This window comes from Myotis myotis, unplaced genomic scaffold (assembly GCF_014108235.1).
Source record: "Myotis myotis isolate mMyoMyo1 unplaced genomic scaffold, mMyoMyo1.p scaffold_m19_p_11, whole genome shotgun sequence".
Classification (NCBI taxonomy): Eukaryota; Metazoa; Chordata; class Mammalia; order Chiroptera; family Vespertilionidae; genus Myotis; species Myotis myotis.
The window spans coordinates 7,791,865-7,808,852 of record NW_023416315.1 but is presented as its reverse complement, the minus strand read 5'-3'; the positions used below and the strand labels follow the sequence as shown (position 1 = coordinate 7,808,852).

Below are 16,988 nucleotides of genomic sequence, written 5' to 3'. Positions count from 1 at the left end.
CTGGCCCTTTAAATACAGTTCCTCATGTTGTGACCCAACCATAAAATTATTTTCGTTGCTACTTCATAACTGTAATGTTGCTACTGTTATGAATTGTAATGTAAATATCTGATATGCAGGATGGTCATAGGCGACCCCTGTGAAAGGTTTGTTTGACCGCCAAAGGGGTCACGACCCACAGGTTGAGAACCGCTACACTAGATTATGTATAGTTATGTTATCTCTAAAATATCTTTGGCTATAAGACAATGTATAAAATTTAAAATTAATAATAAATAATTAAGTGAATAAAATTTAATAGGTGAAAAAATGGGGAGTTGAACATTTATATATGAATGTAGAAGTTACAGCCTTAATAAGTTGCCCAAGCATCTTTGCAATAGTTCTGTAAATGTATTCACCTGGTGGTTCTAGAGTGGGATTTTACCCATGGAAGGTATCATGTTTTTAAAGAGAGAAGCTTCTGAAGCAGAGAAATAGAGGGTGTGCAATGGGCCAGCCTTCTTTGGGCATACCTGGTCTGAAACAGGGGGTCCCGCGGGGGTGAGGCCGACGGAGTCCTAACGAAGCATGCCCGACTCCGGAGACCAGGTTCAGTGACGCAGATCTAAGTTTATTGTGTAAGTGCAGCAGTATATATAACTTTTGGACCAATCAGAAGTTTACACTATCCTTAGGGCAGCCAATAGTAGGAAAGATCAGGGTACTATGTAGGGGCTCTAGGAGGTGTGCTCAGGCGGGCGCTGCCACTTCCTGGTGTGCCGAGGAAGTTTGTATAGGCGGAGCGTGCTCACGCCATTGCATCTGCCACTGCACTGAGATAAATCTCCTGAGCTCTTCCCACACCGGTCCACTTGTTTACAGACGAGGAAGGCAAGTGGGGCATATCAGCAGTCAGTGGTAGCTGGGCACTGGTGAAGTCTGAACACAGTCAGTGCTCTTCCAGTGCTTCTGCTGCCTGGTAGAATAGCTTACATAAGTGAAAACATGTGGACCTGGGAAAATGAAAACAGAGAACATGGGTGAGTCAGAGTGATCATCAAATTGGGACATAAGAACTGGGTTATTTGGCAGTTTCAGGGCCTTATTGCTTCTAAAGACTATTTTAAGGCTGCTTTATGTGCTAGCACAATTATGTACCCTTTAGGAACTTGCCTCTGGCCAGCAGAGGGTAATGGAAATTTTGTACTTTAAAAATATTTTTTTGTGAAAGACCATTCAAGTTGCCTGTCATCTAAGGAAGGCTTTATTAAGCTTTCAAAGGCAGAGCTAAAGGATAATAGGTAGCACCCAGGCAAACATTTTAATGCATCTGTTATGATTTTTGTAATGGTAATACAGATTCAATCATGCAAGAATGTGTTATGTTGGGTTTTTTTTTTTTTAACAACACTTCAGGCTGAGATCTTTCATAAGAGTAAATAATTGAGCTTTATACTATTTCTTCTTGTTGAAATAGCCACATAGAGTGCAGTTTGCTCTTTGCTTAAAGAAACATGATTTCTTTGGATTTAGGGCACATCCTGCTACAATAGAAGCACAATTTTGGTTTTTGGGGTTTTTTTGTTATTGTGATTGAGCTGAAATTAAACTATAGAAGTTCTGAAACTTGTGGACACAAATAGCAGTGTGGTGATTGCCAGGGGAAGGGGTGAGGGGTAGACAGTGAAGGGGGCCTAATATATGATGACTGAAGATGATCTGACTCTGGGAGGTAGGCACACAGTGCAATATACAGATCTCATAACATAGAAATCCACACCTAAAACCTATATGATCTTATTAACCAATGTCACCTCAATAAATTTAATAAAAACATTGTTAAAAGCACTGGTATTAATTCTAAAAAGATGAAATATACAGATGATGTCTGAAACCTATATAGTTTTATTAAGCAATGTCAGCCCAATAAATTCAATAAATTCAACAGAAATCAAGAAGCAGAGATCTTAAAACTCAGTTTCACATTCTTTACAACTTGGAAGTCCAGGATTTGTGGACACCTGCCGGTTGACCTTTTTGTATGAACAGTAAGCAGAGAGTTTTTCAGGAGACAATGAGTTTCTTTACTTTAAAATTAGGTTGTGGGCTTTTTGTTATTGTTGTTAGAAAATGAATGGTGACTTCCACCTCCAGACTCCAGGGTTCTTTCTCCACTTATGGCCCTTGATGTTGCTGTTATCAGCATGTGAATATCAGGAGAGTATGGATTGAGAAGGGACCATAGTAGTCTTGCCAAAACGGTGTTTTGGTTAATTGTACAATCATGTTTAGTTTTCAGTTTTACCTACTTGACAGCAAGCATTGTTTTTGCTAAACTCTGTATCTTTATAACTAGCACTGTACCAGATGCATACTAAGTACTTAATACATCTTAGGATCAATTTGTATTTAGTGATATGGACCATATGTAAAGGTTATCTCCAAAAGGCACATCAATCACATTCATAACAAATGTTCCCAATTCTTGAGGACCTATTTTATATCATGTGGCAGTTTGGGTTCTCCTGGAAATGAACTCTGAGACGGAGTTGGCTGTTTAGGATGTTTTGTAGGGATTGCCTCTGGAGCTGAAATGGTTGTTAGGGTTGTTCTCTATGCAGCCAAAATGGCTGAGCCTCTATATCTGTTTTGGGGTATGTGTCATCATTGGAAGGTCATGACCTTGGGTGAGGCAGCTCTCTGCCACTGAGGCTGACCTGAAGGAGATGAAGACATGTGCCAGGTAGCACTCCCAGCAGGGGGGCCACATCTGCTCCTAACACTGCTTAATGCTATGAACAATTGATTTCAGAGAGGTATTTTATTCTTTTGGTCTCTATTGCAAAAATAATTGTTATTTCTTTTCCTATAGTTTCATTGCTAATAATATAGGAAAGCAGCGGATTTTTGTACATTGATTTTGTAACCTGCAACTTTACTATATGTGTTTATTGTTTCTAAAAGTCTTTTGGTGGAGTCATTAGGGTTTTGAACTATGCTGAATAGGAATGATGAGAGTGGGCATCCTTGTCTTGTTCCTGATTTTAGGAAAATCTTTTAGTTTTTCACCATTGAGCATGATATCGGCTGAGGGTTTGTCATATATGGCCTTTCTTATGTTGAGGTACTTTCCTTCTATACCTATTTTATTGAATATTATAATAATAAATGAATGTTGTGTCTTATCAAATGTTTTTTTTCTGCATCTACTGATAAGATCATATAATTTTTTATCCTGCAATACTTGTCTCTTAGAGTCAGCAGTGTGTGTTGAGTGGCACATTCATGAAAGTTCTCTCTTCTAGCTTCCAAACTCCGTTTTAAATGAGGTTTCTGTTTATTAATTTTTATGGATTCCTTGGAAATTTCTTGGAAAAAGGTCCTGAAGGGAGAACATACATGTAGAGATCAGTGCTGGAAAACAAAGTCAGACTGGTAGCAGAGGCTGCATTTTAAAGGACCTTGTTAATACTTGGGGAATTTACATTATTTACTCAATGAGGAGGAGAAGATATTAAGTTACAAACCATTCAGGCCTGAAAGCTGGGTTGATGAGCAAGAGCAGGTTAGGAAGAATCTGTTAAATAAATGCTAATAGCCAGTGAGAGATGAAAGTCACTCAGCTGATTCTGGTGCCAATGGGAATAGAGCAAATACACAAGTCCCAAGAAAATCAGGTAATGTGTTCAGCTGATAATAGGGTTGGAGCAGCTCATGTGCAGTACAAGTGTTTTTGTTTGTTTGTTTTTGGAACATAGTGAAGAAAGAGGAATATTTCTGGGAAAGGTTAGGCAGCTAGTGGGAACATTAATGAAACCAGCATCCTTTAAATTAGAGAAAGTGAGACCATTATGTCTTGATATCACCTACTCACAAAAAGTTGACAGTTGACACACTATGGTGGGCTAGATGGGCAAGTGTAAGAATGAAAAACCCTTGTATTTTGTATTTGATTTTTTTTCTCAAATTTTAATTTTAAAAGAAAATAAGTGTGTGAATTTATTAAAAATAATGTCTGGCTTTCTTGTATGGAATGAAGATTATGTCTCTACAATAAAAGAGTTCCAAGACTAGTCTGGGTGATGGGAAATGTATTTTCAGTAAGTGTTTAGCTGCTCAAAATCACTAGTTCACACACACACACACACACACACACACACACACACACACATTTAAGTTCTGATCTGTTATTGTTATAAAATTTCATCTTTCAAGACGTATTTTTTTTAATCACATAAGTCTGGTATTTCTTTAGGTCTTGCTCAAAGTTTGAGTGAACATTTAAAAGTTTAGACATCGTGTTTTTAGCAAACCCACTGAGGGCTGGCCATGCTCCATGGATAGGATGCTGACACAGTAGGACCTCGGGTTACGCCGGAGATCCGTTCCTACGGCGTGATGTAATGTGATTTTCGCCGTAAGTCAGAACCCACCTACATAAGCACCTACGTCACTCACATGGAGCACAGACACAGCAGGAATGAAGTGAAACAGTAAAAAAAATTTAAAAGAAAGATAACAATTCCTGACCTTTACTTGTGGTAAATAAATAATAAAAAACATAAAGCACATATGTACATACATCGAAATGACAGAACTTTTTTTTACATATAAATAAATGGAAGATGGTGACGTAACCACAAAATGATGTATATCGAGTCCGACGTAACGGAGGACTGTCTTAACTCCATGCAAACAGCCTAGTGGGAAGTTACAGTCTCATAGAAAATAACTCACTGCAATGGTTTATAACAGATATATGAGAAACAATGGGAGGAGAAAGGAGGGAGTTTCAGCTCATATCCTAGAAAAAGTCACAACCATGAAATTTTGAAGAATTTTCTGTGAATAATAAACGATCAGGCTTGAAATTATTTAATATAGAATCCTCCTCAAGGGTTGGGCATTCTTATCCTTCTAGTGTGCTGTCCACTGCATAGCAGGAAATCCTTTTCAGTGTGATGGCACTTGTGGATAATAAAAGTAAAATGCTTTTGGGGTATTTCATGTGAGAGCTTTTGAAATTAATGTTACTTGTGTTTATGAGCTTTAAGTTCTGATGAGTGTATATTTAAGCAGATTCAAGATTTTTGCAGACACAAAAATATGTCCTTTATATTAAAAACCGACAAAAAATACTCTATAATTCATAGTATTTTCTCCATTCAGCTTTAGAGACTTCTAGGATTTTGTTTTCATACATTCTTTCACATATGCCTGTATTTGACATCAAACACATACATACAGACAGGATCAAATTATACTTATGTACTAATTAAACTATTGTTATATGCCCTTTAAAATAATGTATTATTTAATTTTCAGTGCATTTTATAAACATACCTTAGGTTTGAGTTAAATAAATAATCAAATAAGACATGAGAGGCTTAGGGCTCAGCCCTTTCTACCCTCTTCCACTGCCCCAGAACTCAGAATCTTCTTAATTGGCACAGATCCCTATAGGGAACCAATGTGACAATTAGCAGTCTGCCCTCATTATAAGAGTCTCAAAGGAATACATGGTGTTGGGACATACTCTTATTTCCTCAAATTTATTATAAGCAGTCTTTGGATGCTGCATGAAGAGGCTCTGTAGAAAGCAGTGTGTGCAGTGAAATGGATGCTTCTTAAACACAGGATGAATTGGATGAGCAGTTGGACACAAACAACTAGACTATTTCACTTCTACCTGGATTGTTTCATATGCCCTTGTCGTATTTCTAACTGTGCCTTTAAGCACCTATTGTTTGGGCTCCTAATCTCAGGTTCTGGAGAAGGATAAACTCTAAGGACCTCCCACACCTACAACTAAAGGTGCCCTGATTCTCTACTTTATATATTCCAGTTTTGTGTGAAATTTAACCTGATACTAGGATTCTCTGGGGGGGAAATAAATAAATACAGTGAACTCCAGATTTCATATGTAAATGGCCATCATAAGACTGTTCCTGCCATACCTTGGCTACCTGGGTCTGTGGTAAGGGAGGCAGGGAGTAGAGAGGTACCTTCTCTAGAGAAAGAGCAATAAATCTTGAGACTCAAGAAGAGGACACCAGCCTCTTCATTCTCAGGGAACAGGGTGTGGTGGACAGAAGCAGGAGGAAGCTAGGTTATTGGATTAATAAATATAATCTCTTATCTCTGAATCAAGGAAAGACTAAAAGAGAGCCAGAGTATCACTAAAGCGCCACTTTGCATGGCTATGTGGGGCATAAAGATTTTGCTATCTCATTTCTGAAAAGGAAGGATTGATTTACTTAAAGACATTCCAATGTGAAATTTCAGTGTGGATGTTTCTTCTCCCTTGGCACCCAATGACCATACTTTGCTCTCCAGAGGATGTGCACTCCTTTTGTATTAGGAAAACAATGTGATTAAATAAAGTTACCCAGGATATAGGTGATTCACAGTATACCTACCACCACCTAGATACCTGTTACTGTAAATGAATCCTGATAAGTAGAATTTCAGATAAGGTTTGGATGACAGCGTAAGTATTCTGCATAGAGAAGAGGTTTATACTCCAGTGCCTGACAAATCCCCAGTATCTGCGACATCATCTTGCCATTAGTGGACCCATGGAAATCTCTTATATGGAAGTTGGATCCTTATCAATCCTGGTTGCCCAGGTGATGAGTAGGTGGTCTTAGAGCAACCCCCTCTTCCAGCCAGCTTTCCAAATTGCTCTTTCTTCTTTAGCTTCTGCAACTGTTTAATTCCTCAACCCAAACTGTGCCTTTGTCCTGCTGGCTGTTGATGTTGTCGGCAGTGGTCAGGGTGGCCTCTGGTCAGAGACAGTGCTCTGTGTCCTCAGTTCTTGTTTTCTTGTAGGAACAAATTCAAACAAGAGACAAGAAATAGCAGCAAGAGCAGGTGAGAATTTGTTTGCAGAGTGGACAACTCAGCCAGCTGAAACCAAACCAAGTGCCCCGCTTCATTGGGGTTTGGGATATTTATACCCTTAGGCTGGAGTGCCCCTAAGTAAGTCTCCCCCTCCCTTATTTCTCAAAAAATGTCTTCAACCTATAAGGCTCCTTCACCCAGGTGTTATGCCACCTGTTTGACCATCATGGAGGGACTCTAAATCTTCTCCTCACATAGGGGTCTGTTGTCTCCATTGTCTGGTTTTGGTTTGTCATGTCTTACATGTATCCCCTCCAAACCCCAACTGCCTTTCATATCTTTCTATCTGCCTACTCTACCATTCTCCCCTCAAGTGATATCGGCCAGATTCATTTGGGAAGTTGAAGGATGTTGCTCTGACTTCTGGATCTACTTCCTGCTCAGTTTGGATATAGAGTTGAGTTGGCCCTTGCTCTCTATCTGGGAGTGAATAGGCTAGGGTGGAGTGGAAGCATTGTGCAGCATGACCTAGTGGATTTTGTTGTATGGGCTTATTCAAGGGAGGGTGGAGGCATATCTGGGATTGGGTGAAATCCTTGAGCCAGTATCAGTTGAAGTCTTATAGCTTATACTCAATCTGAAACAAAGGAAACATGAGCGCTTAGAATTTGGGATCCAAAAATTTGAGTTATTAAGTGTCCTAATGGGATTGGGATAAAGGGAGTTATTTATTGGAAGATGATGGAAGTGAGGGGACTCCACCAAAATGGGCGTTTGTCTTTGTCTTCTAAGTCTATGGTCTTTGCAATGAGGCTTCTAATATCCTCTTGTACCTGAAGGGATTGGTTAATATAATAGTAACATTCCTTCTGGAGGAATAGGCAGGTTCCCCCTAGGACTGTTGTGAAAAAAATCCAAGACCCTTCTGTTTTGGAGGACCACAGCCGTCAGGGAATAAATTTGTTGTTGTAATTTAGTTATGGTGTTGGCAATGTGTTTAAACATTTGGGAGGTTTCTTTAGCTGATTGACCTAGAGAGTCATATGCTGTGCTACCTATTGAGGCTCCAGAGAGCCCAATGCTAAAGCTTAAGAATACTGTAGGGTAATTAATAGGGCTGCCTTTTGTGGGGTGCCTTATTAATAGTGTGAGGGAGCTGCATGGGGGTAGATCCATTTGCAATCAAGATATATGGCCAGCCATATCCCAAGGGACATCATCCTGTCATTGAGGTGGCAAGGGGATGGAAGCTTCCTTGCCACATATATAATGTAGCCCCAAGTCCCACGGAAGTGTAGCATAGTACTCTGTCTGGAGGAACGTAGCCTTTGGGTTTTGTCTGTTCCTTTTGAGGGCTTAGTTCAGGATCTCTGAGATAGCCCCAGCTAAAGAATTGTGCTGCTATATTACCTGAAGAGACCGGATTTAAGGGCAGATTTAATCCCTGGGATGCTTCCCCTGGCATTTTTAATCAGGAGAGTGTTGGATCTTCCCTAAATATTAAAGTGAGAAGAATTGTGTATGAGAGCCTGGCATGGGATTTTAGTGGGGTTGAATGCCTCCAGGGCCCCTTGAGGGCAATTTATGCAGAACTCAGACGTTTGACACAGTTGTGTTGGGGAAGGGCAAGTCAGCTATTGGCTAGAAACAGAAGTAGTTTTTGCCCGACCAGCACCAAAGCCGTTGACAGTGACAGTGAAGTCAGTCTGTGTGCTAAAGTAAGCTCTAGCAGGGTTGTGAGATTATATGGTTGTTCTTGAGAGTGTCCCACCACCACCCCCCGCCCCATGTTTCTGTGCTGTTTCCTAAACATGGGGCTGAGTAGTTTCTGGTGAAGCATTGAATGCATAAAGGGAATTTGTGGGTTTTAGCGGAGCGATCTGTAAAAATGGGCCCATGGATGGGAGGCCTATTTGTTTGTGGTTGATAGTTAGAAAGATAATTCTGGAATAGGTGTCAAAATTAATTATTTATTGCAGTTGTGAAAGGCCAATGGGCTTGAATTTGGAAGGCATTATGGGTATGGATGTGTAGCAATGCTGGAGTAGTGGCCATTCAGAGAGTGTGGCCAGGATGACGGAAGCCTTTTGTTTGGCGTTTAAGCATATCCAACAGTCAGGTGTGCATATAGCCTGAGCAGTCATATTGGCAATTGTTTAGGAGTTATGTGTTTGGGTCTTATTTATTGGGATTTAATAGAAGAGGAAAGTGAGGGTAAGAAAGAAATTGGAAAGTTTCGTTTTATGTGTGGTCATAGGAAATGTTAAAAAATGGGGTGCCTGGCATGTTGAGTTAAATAAGCAAATGAGGAGAAAGGTTATATAGGAGAGTAGTACTCCAAGGAAAAGCAATTCTAGGCACACTTTCCATGGGGAACGGGGGATTTTGAGACAGACAGCAGATGAATAAAAGGTCAATCCAAAAGAACAAAGAAATTTACAAACAATAGTAAAATTTGAGACATGAACTTACCTAGGTGTTGCTTTCCGTACTTAATTTTATAATTATTACTTATCCTTCGAGGATTTTTCTTGGAAGGTAACCCTCTTCTTTTTTAAAAAAAATATATTTTATTGATTTTTTACAGAGAGGAAGGGAGAGGGATAGAGAGTTAGAAACATTAACAAGAGAGAAACATCAATCAGCTGCCTCCTGCACACCCCCTACTGGGGATGTGCCCACAACCAAGGTACATGCCCTTGACCGGAATCGAACCTGGACCCTTCAGTCTATAGGCCAAAGCTCTATCCACTGAGCCAAACTGTCCAGGGCGGTAACCCCCTTCTTGAAAAGTAGTTTTAAATCTTCAAGTAGCTCTGTTATCCAGGTTTTAAAGGACAATTGTATGGTTTGTCCCTTGTCTGAGCTGGAGTATGGCTTTACCTGGGTTGGACATATCCAACTGGTAATACCTGGTACCTTGATGGCTGTTGGAGTAGAAAGTACAACAGTATATGGCCCTTTCCAAATGGGGGCTAATTGGGACCCGGAGACCCATGCCTCCAAGTGTTCATTAAGACCGATGTTCCTGGTTCATAGGTGCTTGGTGCTGGAAGGAGGTTCCTTCCATCTAAGCTCTTGAATGGCCTTTTGAAAGCTGGCCAGGGAAGTTACAACGTGTTCTATTTTGTGAGATTCCTCCTCTAGAGTGATACATGAATAGAGGAAAGGTCTTCCATATAAAGTTTCAAAAGGACTTAATGTTAATAACGTGGTCAGACTCAGAATTCTCAATAGGGCAGTGAATAGTAGTCAAGCTGGTTTTGACAAGTTTCCTGAGAGCTTTGCTATTGTTCTGTTGAGGTTCTGATTGGCCCCTTCTATTTTTCCAGAAGACTGCAGCCTCAGGGCTGAATATAGATGCCGTTTTATGCCTAGAGCTTTGCCGACCTCCTGGGCGATGTGGGAGGCCAATAACAGGCCCTTGTCACTTTGTAAGGAATATGGCAATCCAAACCTTGATTTATTTCCCTAAGTAGCACTTTAACAACCTCCTGGGGCCTTCTCTGTTGGAGTAGGAAAAGCCTCTACCCATCCAGTAAAGGTTCCCTAGGCAGGAGGACATTCGGGTAAAATCTAATTGCCAGTCCTCTCCTGGATATGTGCCCCGTCTTTGGTCAGGTTCCAGAAGAGGTGGGGGCTGTCCAGACAGCCCCCTTGTGGGTTGTTTATGTTGCAAGGGTGGCATCCCTGACAGAATGGCTGGATGGCTTTATTTAGTCCTTTTTCTGTAAATATTTGTGAGCATATCTGAGTTAATTTATCCCTTCCAAAGTGGCATGAATCATGTCATCCCTTAAGGGCTTTCCACTGAATAATTTTAGGAAGATGTATAAGTTTTCCTAATTGGTGCCATTTTCCTTTAACTTTATTATGACCTTTCTGCTTGGCTCAATTTCCTCTTGAGTATATATCAGGGTTGATAGTCTTTCTATGATAATTGTTGGCATTGAGGCCCCTATTAAGGGCTTATTCTCCTTGTTTGAGGCTGTATTCTTTGCAATCTGGTCTGCTCATCTGTTGCCCTGTCGGTGTTTCCTTTCTGGTGTGCTTTGCAATGGACCACTGCTGTTTCTTTAGAGAGATGTACAGCCTCGAGTAGTTTTAAAATTTGTGTTCCATATTTTATGGGGCTATTTTTAGCTCTTAAGAACCCTCTTTCTTTCCAGACGGCAGCGTGAGCATGTCAGACCAAAAGGCTTATTTGGAATCAGTGTATATGTTTAATCTCTTGTTCCTGCCCAATTCCAGAGTCCTGGTTAATGCAATCAGTTCTGTCAATTGGGCTGATGTTCCAGGTGGTAGAGCCTTAGCTTCTATAGTTTGGTGAAGAGAAACAATTTCATATCCGCCATAGCGGGTTCCATCACTCATATAGCTGCCGTCCGAGAACCATTATCACCAGGATTTAAATGAGGTTCATCCTTAAGATCTTCTCAGGTGGCATATGTTGTTCTATAATTTCACAGCAGCCAGGGGACATTTCCAGATCTGGGGTTAGCATTAAGGTTGCTGGATCTAATGTGGAATAGGGTCTAATTTTTATTTATGGGTTTTCTAATAGTATTAGCTGATATTTCAATAGGCGGTTGTTAGCCAATGAGGTCCCTTGAGATTTAGGACAGAGTTTATCTGGTATGAGGTATATAGAATAATTTCCTGGCCTAGAATTATTTTTAGGGCTTCTATTAATACAGCTGCCACTATAATAACCCTTAAACAAGGCAGCCCTCCTCTTGCCACTGCGTCCAACTGCTCAGATAGGTATCCTGCAGGTCTCTTAGTTGGACCTGTAGCTTGGGTAAAAACTCCTATTGCTAACTCCTCCCTCTCTGTGATATAGAGATGGAAAGGCTTTCCAGCGTTAGGTATGCCCAGGGCAGGTGCCTGCAGTAAGGCTTCCTTTGGTTCTTTTTTCCAGATTATGCTATGTCCCCATAGGACATTATATAGGGGATAGGCTTTTTCTCTATACCCCAAGATCCAAAGTGTACAGAATCCTGTTATTCCCGAAAAGGCCCTCAGTTGTCTTGCATGGTGGGCCTGGGATAGCTTGTATTCTTTCTTGGGACATAATTCTTTCTCCAGGTGTCCAGGTCAGACCTAAGAGGTTTACTTTTTCTTGCACAAGTTGTGTCTTTTCCTTGGAAACTTTATATCCCCTTCTGCCAAGAAGTTTAAAGTCTGTTTTAAATACTTTCCCCCGAATTCTTCGGTGGGAGAACAAATTAGAAGATCATCAACATACTGTAAGATCTATTCAACCCCCTCTAGTGATAGGTTCTTTAAATCCTCTGCTAAGGCTTGCCCAAAGAGATGAGGGCTATCTCTGAAGCCTTGAAATTGGGCGGTCCAAGTAAGTTGCTGCTGAAACCCCTGTATGTCTGTCTATTCAAAGGCAAATAAAAATTGACAAGCTGGTTCTAACAGGATCCAGACAAAGGCATCTTTTAAATCTAATTTCCCAAGGGATAGTCTGCATTTTCAGCATTTAAACCAGTAGCATATTCCTTTCCAATTCTGCAGACCATATCCCTCTCTGAGCCAGTTAATGCCCCTATACTCTTATCTCTGGGCCTCCATGGTCTCATGCATGTTAAGTGTCTAAAGAAATGAGGGAGGCCATGTTCACTCAAAAGAAAAGTGGGGAGCCTATACCAAGGAGTGACCCCAAAGATTGCCCTATAGTTGCAAACCGGACATCTCTTACTATCCCTGTCAGGCTTTTCTAGAATCTGGAGAAGCTCTTAAGGGTGTGAAACTCAGGGATTGGTAGTCTGACCAAGGTGGAGTAAAAGAGCCCTGGGTCCCACGCAGCCCAGAAGTTAGTTCCCAGGGGAGTGCAAACGAGGGGACTCCACTGATGGGCTTGAAGGAGCCTGACAAAAAGATGGAGCATAAGGCACTCAACATGCTCTCCTAAGTTATGGGGCCTATAGCCCGTGGTCGGCAAACTGCTACTCGCGAGCCACATGTGGCTCTTTGGCCCCTTGAGTGTGGCTCTTCCTAAGCCTTAGGAGTACCCTAATTACGTTAATAACAATGTACCTACCTATATAGTTTAAGTTTAAAAAATTTGGCTCTCAAGAGAAATTTCAATCGTTGTACTGTTGATATTTGGCTCGGTTGACTAATGAGTTTGCCGACCACTGGCTATACCATGTCTAGGTGCAGATGAGGAATTGCCTATTAAGAAAATCAGGCCAATGTCTCTCTTGACAGTGTCGAAGAATGCAAGTGAGAAGGGGAGTATCTGTCTCTTTCCCAGGAAACTGGACCCTATATTCCTCTAACGTGTAGTGTCTATCCCTATTTCTGCCATACATGCAGCCGTTTCCCAAAGTACAGTTTCTACAGAGAGGAAGGCAAGAATGCAGATTAAGAAGTCCAGTCAGGCAGGCCAGGCACTTTAAATCATAACAATGCATATGTAACACCGGGAGTGTGGGCACGGGGAAGTCATGACTGCAAGTGGAATTCCTGGAGTTTAATGTGATGCGTTGAAGTATGCTGTTTGTGGAGGGGGCTCCCGGAAGCTGTGACACCGCTGGTTATCCCCACTCCTTTTATGTGCTTTATTCTCTCTCACCAGCTACATAAAACCACAGGGACCCGGAGTACTAGATGACCAGCCCTTCTATATGCCCCCCAGGTGGGTCAAAGTTTAATTACAAGTATATTCTGGAGTCCCTGTGAGGCTCATACATGTTAGGAGGAAAACCCTCTGACACTCACCTGAGAGTGCTTGCTTACACAGACCAGAGGGTAGATGTGCTCCTATCTTCAGCACTAATTCATTACCAGGCGCTCACAGTTGCTTTTGTTTTGCTGTCACATACAATTATTGCCTCTTTCTCCTGATCCTGGACAAAAAGCAAACACAAAGTAGCCCTCCCTCCAGCCTCCCGGCCAGAGGACTTATGGTTTGCGTGTTCTGTCGGGCACCAAGATGTCAGCAATGGTCAGGGTGACCTCTGGCCAGAGAGAGTACTCTGTGTCTTCGGTCGTCTCTTCTTATAGGAACAAATTCTAATAAGAGACAACAAATAGTAGCAAAAGCAGTGAGAATTTATTTGAAGAAAAGGAATACACTCAGATACAGTCTGAACGGGCAAATCAGAAGGCCAAAACCCAACCAAGTGCCCCATTTCGATGGGGTTTGGGGTGCCCTAAGTAAGTTTCCCCCTCCCTTATTTCTCAAAAAATATATCTTCAAGCTATAAGGCTCCTTTACCCAGGTGTTATGCCATCAGTTAGACCACATCCTGAAGGGACCCTAAATCTTCTCTCCTCACATAGGGGTCTGCTGCCTCCGTTGTCTAGTTTTGGTTTGTCACATCTTACACATCTCCCCTGCAAGACCCAACTGCCTTTCCCAGCTCATATCTTCCTGTCTGCCTACTCAACAATGTGACTCAGAGACGACCCCAATTCCTACTTTGTTCCCTCAATTTCTTCAAGTGTCAGCCTGGACCAGGAAATATTTTTCAGCCCAGCCTTGGACCAGGGCCCTAAATGCTTAGGTACTGGGATGAGCAGAACTCAAGTCCCCAGCCACCACTTCGCACCCTCCCCAAGTCAGTTTCTCCCATTTGTTCTCAGTCTTTAGAGCTTTTTTTTTTTTTTTTTGCTTATGAAACAAGATGATCAGTTCCCAAAAATAAAAACACATCTAGAGAATTTGGTTTCCTTATTGCAGGATGCACAAAGTTTTTGTTTCAACTACCTCATTGACACGTAGGAAGTGCTATCAAAATGTCTCTTCTGTGCTCTCTGTGGACAGTATGCAAAGAATGATTTAAAATGGTTAATATTTGCTCTGCCCCAAAAGCAACTCAAATAGAACACACTCTTCTTCTTGGCTGCCTCTTTGTGTTTGTTTCTATGTATTCGGTAGCTCGTCTATGACTCCCAGTCTTTGTTGGGTGGCCTAACATAGGTGTCTTGTGGGGTCCAGTGGTGCAGTGTCCTTGTTCACCTGAGTTGGGTGCTCTGGTAATGTCCCTTATGTGGGTTATTTTGGCCCTTCTGTTGTAACTGAGTTTTGTTTGCCGTTGGCCTGTTTGTGTGTGGGATTGACCCGCAGGCTGGCTGACGATAAGGCTCAACCCTGACTGCAGTGTGTGAGCTGCTGTGCAGGTGCTGACTGCAGCAGGGTTTGATGCCTGTTGAGATATATATATTTCACACACACACACACACACACACACACACACACGTATATGTATATGTATGTATATGTATGTGTATATATATGTAATATGCTGCTTGCTAAGCTTATTGGATCCTGCTCTGCTGTTGTCTGAAGTGGGCCACTGGGTGTGTTGTTTCTGGGCCTCTTGGGGTGAACTCTGGTGCAGGCCAATATAAGATGCTTCCTGTGACTCCCCCTCAGCAACCCTGTTTGGAGCTACAAGCGATCCACTGCTTGTGGTTGCCTCTGCTGCACCTGGGTTGTGCATGAATGATCAAGTTATGCACCAAGGCTGGCTTTTACCAGCCCTGAACCCAGTGGTAGGTCAACAAAAGTCCCAAAGCACCTTGAGGTCCACCCCAGTCTAGCTTTGGCTGCTGGCTGCCTGTTAGGCTCGCTGATTGGAAGAGCCTCTGGCTGTACCCCTCAGCAAGGTATAAGTTCCACTGGGTGGGGTGAGAAGGAGCCCAGAAGCTGGGACTATTGCTTTCCCCCAGCCTGATGCCACAGGGAGGGGATTGCTCTAGCTAAGAAAGAGTGTCTACGGTATGGGAGAATGACTTGGCACAAGGATCCTGGTGCTCGCCCTTCAGCTCCTTCCCCAGAGCCAGAAACCCCAGACTCTCTTCGTACGACTCTATTCCACTCTACCTTCCCTCCGCCAGAGCTCAGAGTGAGTGGCTGCAGACTAAGTGTTGTGTTTCTGCCCTTTAAGCAGTTGCCTGTATTTCTAGTGGACTCCATCTCTCCCTGGCGGACAGAAACTCCACTGCTTTTCACAGTCAGTTATTATGTGACCTCCTCTTCCTAGCTCTGGTGCTCTGGGATGGGGAGCCTGGTTTGAGGTTTAGACCCTGCATTTCTCAGGGGAAAACCCCTGCAGGTGAGATATCCCTCAGAACGTCAGCCACTACCTATAGGGCAGGACCAGCATCTCCGCCCTTCCTACCAGTCTTGATGTGGCTTCTTCTCTAAATCCTTGGTGATAAGACTTCTCTTCAACTTGTCTTCAGGTGGTTATTTAGGATCATTGTTTCATAATTTAGTTGTGACTTCAGTTTGGTCCTGGGAGGAGGTGAGTGTAGCTTCCACCGACTGCACCGTCATCTTGGATCCCCTAGAGCTGGATCCTTTTGACACTGGTCATTTTTTAATAGTCTCCACTACTGCTTCTGCTCTCATTCTTCATTGCCAGCATCATGTTTTGCAGTTAAACAGTTAAAAAACTGTAAGAAAACATTTTACACCAGTATTCTCAGTGCTAAGTTTTGGAATAAGATGAGAGCTTAAAGCTGTCACAGAAATTGGGAGTTATCAATATTCGGATAGTAATTGAGGTCATGGGCCCCTAGTGTGAACATATGAAGATCTGAGGGCCTCCAGCAAATGGAGCAGAGCTGGGCCTCCTGGGGTGCTGCTGGGAGGCCAATGGTCATGACAGGGAAAGGGGCCTTAAGGAGAGACCGCCAGGCAATTTCCTCACCACTGAGAAGCCAGGTAGCACCCAGCATGGAGATGGCACAGAGCAGAATCTGAATATATGGAGGTCAAATTCCCTCTCTCTCTCTTTCTCTCTTTTTCTCTCTCTCTCTCTCCCTCCCACCCCTTTTCAAATTTGCTCACACCAGGGATGGGACCTTCATCTATGCACTCAGAGTGCAAGCTTGTGATTGATTCATTTCTCACATGAACTCATTTGTCAGCAAAACTTCAGGTTTCACTGGGGGTTTGAAAACCTTACATCATATATTACTTTATTGGAATAAGACCATATTGATTACTTTTATAGCAACTTTACTTCAGAGGAAGATGAGGTTATAAAATCAGAATAAAGATTCATAAACTAAAGTGATAGTTGGATTAAGAGGACCCAGGTAAAATACCTTCAGCAAATTTCCTGTGTCTGGCATCTTTATGTTCAAGGTCTAAATTTTGACAAGGTTTCTGTGTCCTAAAATGCTGTGACCAG

At 42.2% G+C, this 16,988-nt stretch overlaps 1 protein-coding gene across 1 annotated transcript in view; it reads left to right on the top strand.

The window, feature by feature from the left end:
* The window catches only part of HECW1 (HECT, C2 and WW domain containing E3 ubiquitin protein ligase 1), a 138,869-nt gene that overhangs the window by 18,521 nt on the left and 103,360 nt on the right, over positions 1–16,988 (top strand). The gene's annotated exons all lie outside the window — the stretch shown is intronic.